Below are 9,454 nucleotides of genomic sequence, written 5' to 3'. Positions count from 1 at the left end.
AATAACGGAATATTTATGTACATTAACTCGATATTAATCAAATTTCCAGCTCATCGCAAAAAAATGTATTGCAAAGATTAATTTGTCACTGACAAATACTGCACTGTATGGAAAAAACAGTCTGTAGTCAACTTCGAGTGGTATTACCCGAGACAAACACTTGTGTTGTCAATTTTGATTTCATTTCATAAACTTCATACTTCATCGAGTATCGTGTATTTCAGCCTTTGTGAAGCCATTTTATTGATATTTTCAATTTTTGTCTTGGCTTTGTTGTGGAACATGTTGAATCGTCTCCGTGGACATGTAGGCAAAAGTGTGACGGGGTCGAAGTGACTTGGGTACCTGGGCCGACCAAAACCAGTGTGAATCACAGGCGTGCTGTTTTCTGGGTAGTTTTATAAGTGTAGTTCTACGTTTCGACGTTCTCTTCCGTAGCCTACGGAAGAGAACGTCGAAACGTAGAACTACACTTATAAAAACTACCCAGAAAACAGAACGCCTGTGGTGTGAATTACTTGGGTCAAAGCGGACAGCGGCCGGGATGACGTGTTCCCCAAGCGAGCTACCTTCAGAAGTCTGTTTCATCGCAAAAAACGTCAACTTTTAAAACCCGTCATTTATTTACTGATGTTATTCTCAGCATCACAGACATATACGCCTCTGCTATGTATCACAGCAAATAGTTATATTTGAGCGCCCAGTAAATGGGATCCTCGTTTTTTTGCGAACCCGGAAGTGTGTCTTGCTCAATGCATTTCCTACCCATAGCGAGGGAAACTGCCCGCGTTCCCATGCTCCCATGCACCCTTTTTCAATGCCAGTGCAACGCCATCTGTGCAAAATTTGTGGTGGTATGCTCCCGTGTGATGGAAAACCTCTCTTATTCTAACAATGACGTAGTTGACTTTGGACTTCGATTTCGTAAATGTGATGTCCATGCAGTGAGTTTGGGTTGGCGCGCTTATAATGCAATCTTCGCCCGCCTGCGGTCCGATATCCCGCATTTATTAGCGATATTTATCTGTTTTGACTTGACCAAAGTTGGCAAAACTTGCTATGTACATTAAAGATACTATGATACAAGATTATTGAAAGTCATTTGACATTTTTTTCAGCCAATTCCCAATATGCATATTTAATGAACCTTCCAAATTAGGGATATATACTGGCATTTACTTGATAAAATTTGGCGAAACATGCTGTGTACATTGATCATTATACCAGGTTATAACAGTATTGAAAGTCATTTTGCATTTTCATGTCAGCTAATTCATAATTTGCATAAATAGCTAACAAGCTTTCACGGTTTGGCATATAGAGCTTGAAGGACTTGACCAAAGGTAATTACACATGCTATATTGTGATACAATGACAGTACTCAAAGAAATTAATTATTTTTATTTCAGCTAATTACATATTTGAATACTTAATGACCTTTAGAATTGATCTGTGGTGAAATTCATTGTGTTGATCATAACACTTTAAATGTAGCAAAGCATGTAGCAAAGGTTCAAACTTGCACATAAATGCAATATATAATGAAACACGTGAGCATTTTCAGTTCATATCTGGTTCCTTGTAGCCGAGGTGTCTTAATAAGGATTCACTGTGTATTTTAAATCTTGCGTTGGCAAACGAAAACGCTGATATCATCTCTATGTCCCTACTGACCACCACCTAGTTTCTTGTCAGGGATGAAACAACTGATATTTCAGAAAGTTTTTGCAATTGTAATTTTCATACGTTTATAAAATCTTTGTACAATCTTGCATGATTCGCTCTCATCTTGAGCAGCCCAGTCTACTCTGAATGAGGATTGTTCACGAGGAATGTAAAGCAAATCTCGTCTATTTCAATTTGTGTCCATTAACTAATCACTAACATTCGACGGTACGGAACAGAACAAAACTTCCTCTATCTACGCCAATATTAATTCATTAATTATTCAAGCCACGGTAAACATGTCATCATATGTTTTCCACTGTTATTTATTAATCAACTGTTTATTAAATGGTTATTTTATGAACTTCCTCTTTTACAGTGCACAATGTCCATATTTCATGAAATCTATAATACATCGGTACTAGAATTTTTCTTCGATCTCGTGCTTGGGTCTTTAATATACCCCCCATCTCTTTTTGTCTCTGACGGCGTGTCTTCGCATGATGACAAGTCTTTCGTTAAACCGCATACAACCCTTGCACTAAGATAAATGGGTATCTCTCTCTCTCTCTCTCTCTCTCTCTCTCTCTCTCTCTCTCTCATAGAATAACAAACAATAAACAGTTGATTAATAAATTACCGTGGAAACACGACGTATACATGTTTACCGTTGCATGTACAATATTGCCGTAGATTGATGTTGTGTTCTGTGCGGTTTCGTTATGTGTTACATATTTAGCTATTGGACAGAAATAGGTGTTAGACTATGCAGTTTTTGATACCGGCAGCATCCTTACTAGTAGACGACAGAAACTGACGATTTTTCTTGAAGTCCTGGTGCTTCGTATATGTAAGATTTTCCTCGTATTTGCCAGAACGTACCAAATATTGCCTGTGAATATACAGCTGAGACCCCTGGCATTGTATATATCTATCCTCAAATAAACGATTATATCATGAAACGTAATCTCCCACGTTCGCGAAATGAAACCTGGAAACGTTTACTCTCTGCAAGTTTTACTTCGTCTTTCTCCGCGGTAACGTTTAAACAATATGTAGTTCAAACCGATATGTATACATTTCGATGACATGTTTTTGTTTCTAAGTGTTCACCTACTTCAGAATCACCTCAACGAGACATACATGAGTTTCGTAAACTGCAACGATTGAAAAAGGAGCTATGACACAACACATCCGCATTTTTACACGAGCTACATAAACTGATAAGTGACTAATTAAATACACAAACCTTGATGCTGTACCCTACCTCTGTGGCGGCAATGTGATGACTGGTGCTTTTCGTTCATGTTTTTGTGACGGGGCTTAATGGTGGATGGCCGTTGCAGGAAAACGGTATCCTTCGCTGCGTACGAACGTCATTCAAAAAACCCAAAGCTGTCGTCATCAACACCGAAACAAAATGTCATCGAAAAGACTTGTGATTTGTTTGAAATTAACATCAACTTTCTGATGAATTTCCAAAGGTCATGACATCACATAAACTGGCAGCTATAAGGCTAGGGGAAGGTTGGAAATAGTACATTGCTTGTGCCATCTCCGTACACATACATATTAAGGCTTTAAGTTGACCGTGCGAGAAACACCCTTTTTCCAAAAAAAAAATGACAGGAAGAAGTGAAACGTGTTATCTGATATGTGCCCCACCAAGAAGTGAGAGTCGATAAAACTGCTCCGATAAGTAGATATCTATATCTCTGCATGCCACTTCCTCATCTAGTATCGCATCGTTTTAAACCAAATCGGCGAGCCTCCCAGATTCCACAGCATGTACAATGACAGAGAAGGTCGAATATTTATTGATTTAACTATCGTGCATCAGACTGTAACACACGAACGCAAATTAAAGCGCATTCCGTTCCACATCCTGGAACATCCTCTCCCTGTGAATATGGTTTTAATGGGACGCTGTTTTACGTCTTGGATCGCCAGTCGATTGTTTGTAACAGAAGCTACGTGAACATTCGTAGAATTGTCGCGTCGTCGAATTAAAGTGTTCTGACAAAACGAAAAGTGTTCATCGAGGGTACGGTGAGGATGCTCGAGCATTTACATACAATAGCAAATGGTCCCGAGTACTCTACATATAAAAGTATGGAGGTGCATCCTTTGAAAAACACTAAGAAAACAAAGAACACAATTTTATTAGGAATTTATTAAATGTAGCATTATTACATAGAATATCTGGAGAATAAATCTAAATTATCAATTCAGTAAATTGCCATTCAGAAGTCATTTAAAGTATGCTATTAGTAGTATATATGTAGGTGCGAATAATGTTCATTTTGCTATCACAAACAGCCATTCAAAGAGTAAAAGGTTACAGAGAAATGACCACCCATGTAAATACATGCATTTTTCTGAAACTCATCGCGTTCACAAATGAGGTTGTTTGTTAAAAATGTTCCAATGCATAACTTTTCTATCTAAAAACACATCAATCACTCGACATTAACTCTGTCAAGGCGTATGATATACATAGTAAAAAGTGAATGTACTGTTAGGAAAATCTTAGCTAGTCGTTTGTTACAACATTACATTGTTCGAAAAGTAAATATTGATGTCTATACTATTGACATTACAATCATCACATTCTTGATGTTCAAAGTTGTCGATCGTGTAATATGGTAGGCGAAATGCTATGCAGCGGTTAGAATGACCATCAAGTTTACGTTCACTTTAAAATCACGCTAAGCTTCTGTCTGTCTCGAAAAAAATGGCTAAATTATATAAGGTAAATTGTTTACTTTTGACCCCGTCCTGCTATTGTCTCAGCAAACAAAGACATGAGCAAAAAAACGGCCTCTTTGCTCTTTACACTTTTTTTTGAGAGAGAAAGAGACAGAGACAGACAGACAGACAGACAGACAGATAATCAGACATGGAGACAGAGATATCAATAATAGTAAAGTGAAGGTAAAATGTACATATTTATTCTATAATGTGTATTTATTTATTTATATGTATTTAGTCAGTTCACAAGAACAAAGTCATAGGCGGCGATAAATCATAAACTACAAACGCATACGAACGCGTCAGGCAATTTATATCAATCACAATATTGAGTTAGAGTTACTATAAGGACAACGTGATGATGGCATACACACACGACTATTTAAAGTGAAGGTTTATTCCACAAACAACTTCTCACGGACTTAAAAAAAGAAAACTGTTATGTCCGTCTCTTCGTCATCTGATAGCCGATGAAATTAAATAAAGAAATGCCGACAGCAGCAACAATTATCGTCGCATTAAATATTTACCTGAGGTTGAATCGGAGAGTAACATTTCAAAGTATTGTACCAATTCATCGAATGTTGGTCGATTTGAAGGGTCTTCCTGCCAACACATTTCCATGATTGAATATCTGTCGATGAATGACAATAGAAAAACACCGAGGTAAATATAAATAACAAATATTACATTATTGAACATTGCGATTTGATCTGTTATCGTTGCTAATATTAATCAAGTAGGCTTGTGGGGCTTAGGGTATATCGCTATGGGTTGTGTTTACCCTACACCTGTTTCAATTATATGTGCTCCCCAAAAACTTTACAAAGGGGTCTAAACTTCCAAGATCGTCAACAGAAACACAATTAAAGTGAGTAACAGCTGTATGAGGAATACGGCAAGTATAATCAAATCACATAATAATAGGGTAATCGCCGGAGATATAATCAACCAGCTGATTGTAATTGCGGGGTCAAGTCGGCATGCCCCTTGAAGGGTAACTGTCAAGTCAAAGGCGCGGTTTACAAGGCCAACGTAACAGCGAAGGGCAACGCAGAGAAGGTTTACATCGGCCTCACTGATAACACCTTCAGGGCACGCTACACTAACCACATGCAATCGTTCCGTAACGAGAAATATAAGAATAATACTGGGTTATCAAAGTTTGTACGGAACTTAAAAATTAAGGACCAGTCTTTGATATTTCGTGTTCAATTGTTGACGACTAAGCATCGAGCTACTCTAAAAGTAAGCAAGCGGTGTAATCTTTGTATATCATAAAAGCTATTCATTATCAATGGTGACAAATCTACGCTGTTAAACAAACGCTCTGAGTTGGTTTCAAAATGTCGCCACCAAAACAAGTATCATTTATCGAATTTTAACACCACCTATAAATAGAATGGTACGTCAAAATCATGTGTAGAAGTGTGTCGAGCTAAGAACCCTTTCACTTCTGTCTGAAGATTGCAGGATGCATGAAACTTAAATAACAGATTTCATTACTATTACTTTGTACTTGAAATATATACATATATATATATATATATATATAATATATATATATATATATATAATATTATATATTTCTATTACTTTTACTTTGTACTTTAAGTAGTTTGTTATTATAGTTTGTAGTTTGTTTATATATATATATATATATATATATATATATATATATATATATATATATATATATATATATATATATATATATATATTATACTTACACATCATTGGAGCACTTCTCTGGCAAAGGTAGTCTGTATCCTGCTCTCAATTTCGACAAAACGTCTTTAATTTTCAAGCTTTGATAAGGGCTAGAACCTAGAACAAAAATAGTTAAAAGCAGTTAGTTGGGCGATATTTTCGATTCAAGATTTATGAAGATCGGTGAATTGTTAGAGACATAGACAAATAAATTATTATACAGATGAGCAACTCTATAAACGTATATAGATGGATAAATGGGTAGATGGACCGATGGATGGAAGGATTGGTGGATGGATAGATAGAGAGAGAGAGAGATAGATAGATAGATAGATAGATAGATAGATAGATAGATAGATAGATAGATAGATAGATAGATAGATAGATAGATAGATAGATAGATAGATAGATAGATAGATAGATAGATAGATAGATAGATAGATAGATAGATAGATAGATAGATAGATAGATAGATAGATAGATAGATAGATAGATAGATAGATAGATAGATAGATAGATATTCGTACCAAAGCTGAATATTTCCCAGAGCAATATCCCGTAAGACCACACATCTGTCTCCGATGAGTAAACACAGTCTTCAATTGATTCCAAGGCCATCCATCGAATTGGTAATCGGCGCTGAAGGAAAAAAACAACATTCTCAATTGTATTTTTATTTATGACAAAGTACTGATTCGATAAGAAATACTGATCTTGGATCAATTTTTATGTGACAGTGTATTTATGTCTTGAATGGTTCTATCTATACACTACCTTGACTATATTCTCATAAGTGACTTGATCCATGACGACAGTCGAGTATTCTAGTTGTGATATTTTGCAAGTCTGTTGTCCATCAACCATTACAACTCGAGCGGCAAGATGTCTGTGGACGCACTTTGGATTTAAATAAAACAGATATAAATATAAGCGATAACACAAATACGAAAAGAGGACTTGAAAAATAAGGCTGCAATTTTTTGTTTCATCCACGTCGATGGTCGTTAAAACAATGAATGTACCTGAATTTCTTCCAAAAATTTCATTCCATTAGCACAATCCAGGGAGAATTGCAGAAACTCCTTCATGTCTGTTTCTTCCTTACTCAGGTTTTGGAGGTAAGTCTTCAAATTTCCATGATGGCAGGGTTCAAGGACCAAACGCAGAGGCTCTAAAAATAATTAGTTTGTCAACACTTATGTTAAAAGAGTCCACTGTGAATGCCTATGTTGAGAGATGTTGTTTAATATTCTCCCACACTTCAACATAAATCTATAACATCTCTCTGAACAACACATTTAAAAAGCAACTTTGATTTTCTTTGTTTTGCACTTGTTGTCTGTCTTGCAACTGTCAGCTTATCACACTCCTCCAAATCTTGAGTTACAAATATGATGTTTGTCTTTAAAACATCTCCAATGTTTTGTTTTTATCTCTCATTGAAATCGATCAAAAATAATAATAGGAACTTCGATAAATGCAATTGGGGATCAAATGAACACTGAATGTTAACAGCGTAAACTATTTATGAAAGGCCTACAATATATATGAATCACGCTAATTTACCAAACGTTGTGAATTCGTGAAGGCATGAAAGGATGTTAGGATTTTTCGGCAGAGTTTTCATGAATTCAACTTCTTTCCGAAAGGCTTGCTGTCCTTCTGTGTCTATCGTATACGTGGAAAATAAAAAATAAAAACAACAAATGAAAGAATATAATCGCGTATGTGTATGCAGTAAACCGTCAATGTAATATTATTATGAAATTACTTTAAATCCCTTCAAAGCTGTCTCAAAAGAATCACTGTTCATTGGGTACCTGGGAATCATCGACGTTACGGAACACAAGAAAATTATACAACATTTGTATTTAAAATATCTATATTTGGAGAATACCATCTAGATTCTTTAGGATCTTCACAGTGACTGCCAAGGCCCTCTGCGACGACAGTGGGAGCTCTGCTGTCACGAGTTTCGTAAATATGCCATCGATGATCGTTTCACCTAATTTCAGGTCATTTGAGACATGTGGTATTTGCCCATCATCCGCAGAAGGCTATTTGGATGAAATACAGATAAAATACAAGATGTTGAATCCAACATTGTGTATGACACAAAAGTGGCTGTATTTTGAGTTGTACAGAATTCCAATTTAAATACTGATTTATCGTGTAACAGGGTTAAGTTCCTGACAGTGTTATCAACCAATTAAGGTAGCGACTCAGGTTTATTGACACGTATTGTCAATCCGCATTTTCACATAGAAGAAGAGGTCACACATATGGTATATTTTCTCAGCTCTGTCACCGAAGAGTTCAGAAAATGTGTTAGTTTTTTGTTCTGGAACAGTGCGCATACGTTTGTTTAAGGAAAAAAAACACGTGTTTTTAAGATTTTTACTCAAAAAAGTGAAAGTCCAAATCTACAATCGACCTTGGTCATCTGTTTACAGCAAAGAACTAGGTATACAAGGCAAAAACCTTATCTTACATTTTTGAAATTTGCTTTTGTTTTCGCACAATTAGCCTTCAAAGTGTCAACTTGACGATATTTGCATTATCGTCCTTTGTCCACGTTTGTCAAGATATCTTCATTTTCAGGCGTTTTACCGGACATTGAGACACAGTTTTTCACATATATTCATTCACTGCTCATAGGTGAAAAATCACGCAAATCTGTCAATTCAGTGCTGTCGTGGCGTCGGGCATTCCCTTGTTCTCAACTTGACTCAATTCGTCAACCTCCTGTCTCGCGATCGGCAATTTATGCATCTTCTATGTTAGAAGTGATTGTTTAGTTCATGTTAGCGCCGACTTCTGTGCTAACAGGAGCCAGTTTCTAGTTTTTCTACCTATATAGACGGGATTAATAACTCTTGCCACAAAAAAAAACTTCAATCGTAAAAATGTATTTTCTAAGCGTTTGCACTCCGCCGCAGACGTTTTACCCTTCGTTACGACAGAAATTGACCAGTTTTATGTCGTTTCAAACTTTATTTTTGTGTTCTTGTCTTACATAGAGTCAGTACCGATTTTATCAAACCACAATTTTCTTTGCTCACACTAACACTCATGCTGTAGCGTAGAACAGTGCGGGCTGACGTCGACGGTTTCACTCGACTAGCAATACCAGCACACGTGATTTCTAAGATTTTCTTCGTGTTGTTACTGTTAATAAAACTCTGAATGACCAAGTGTATTTTATTGCCAAGTATTTATTCATTGTAAGTTGAAATTCTCTGCATCACTAATCTGACCACTGTAAAACCATTGAAATAAAAGAAAGGCGAGGCCTAATGTAGGTCCATTAATGCAGACCATACCGATC

The sequence above is a fragment of the Ptychodera flava genome (genome assembly GCF_041260155.1).
Source record: "Ptychodera flava strain L36383 chromosome 3 unlocalized genomic scaffold, AS_Pfla_20210202 Scaffold_25__1_contigs__length_14229661_pilon, whole genome shotgun sequence".
NCBI classification, from domain to species: Eukaryota; Metazoa; Hemichordata; class Enteropneusta; family Ptychoderidae; genus Ptychodera; species Ptychodera flava.
Note: the sequence above shows the minus strand (reverse complement) of the source record.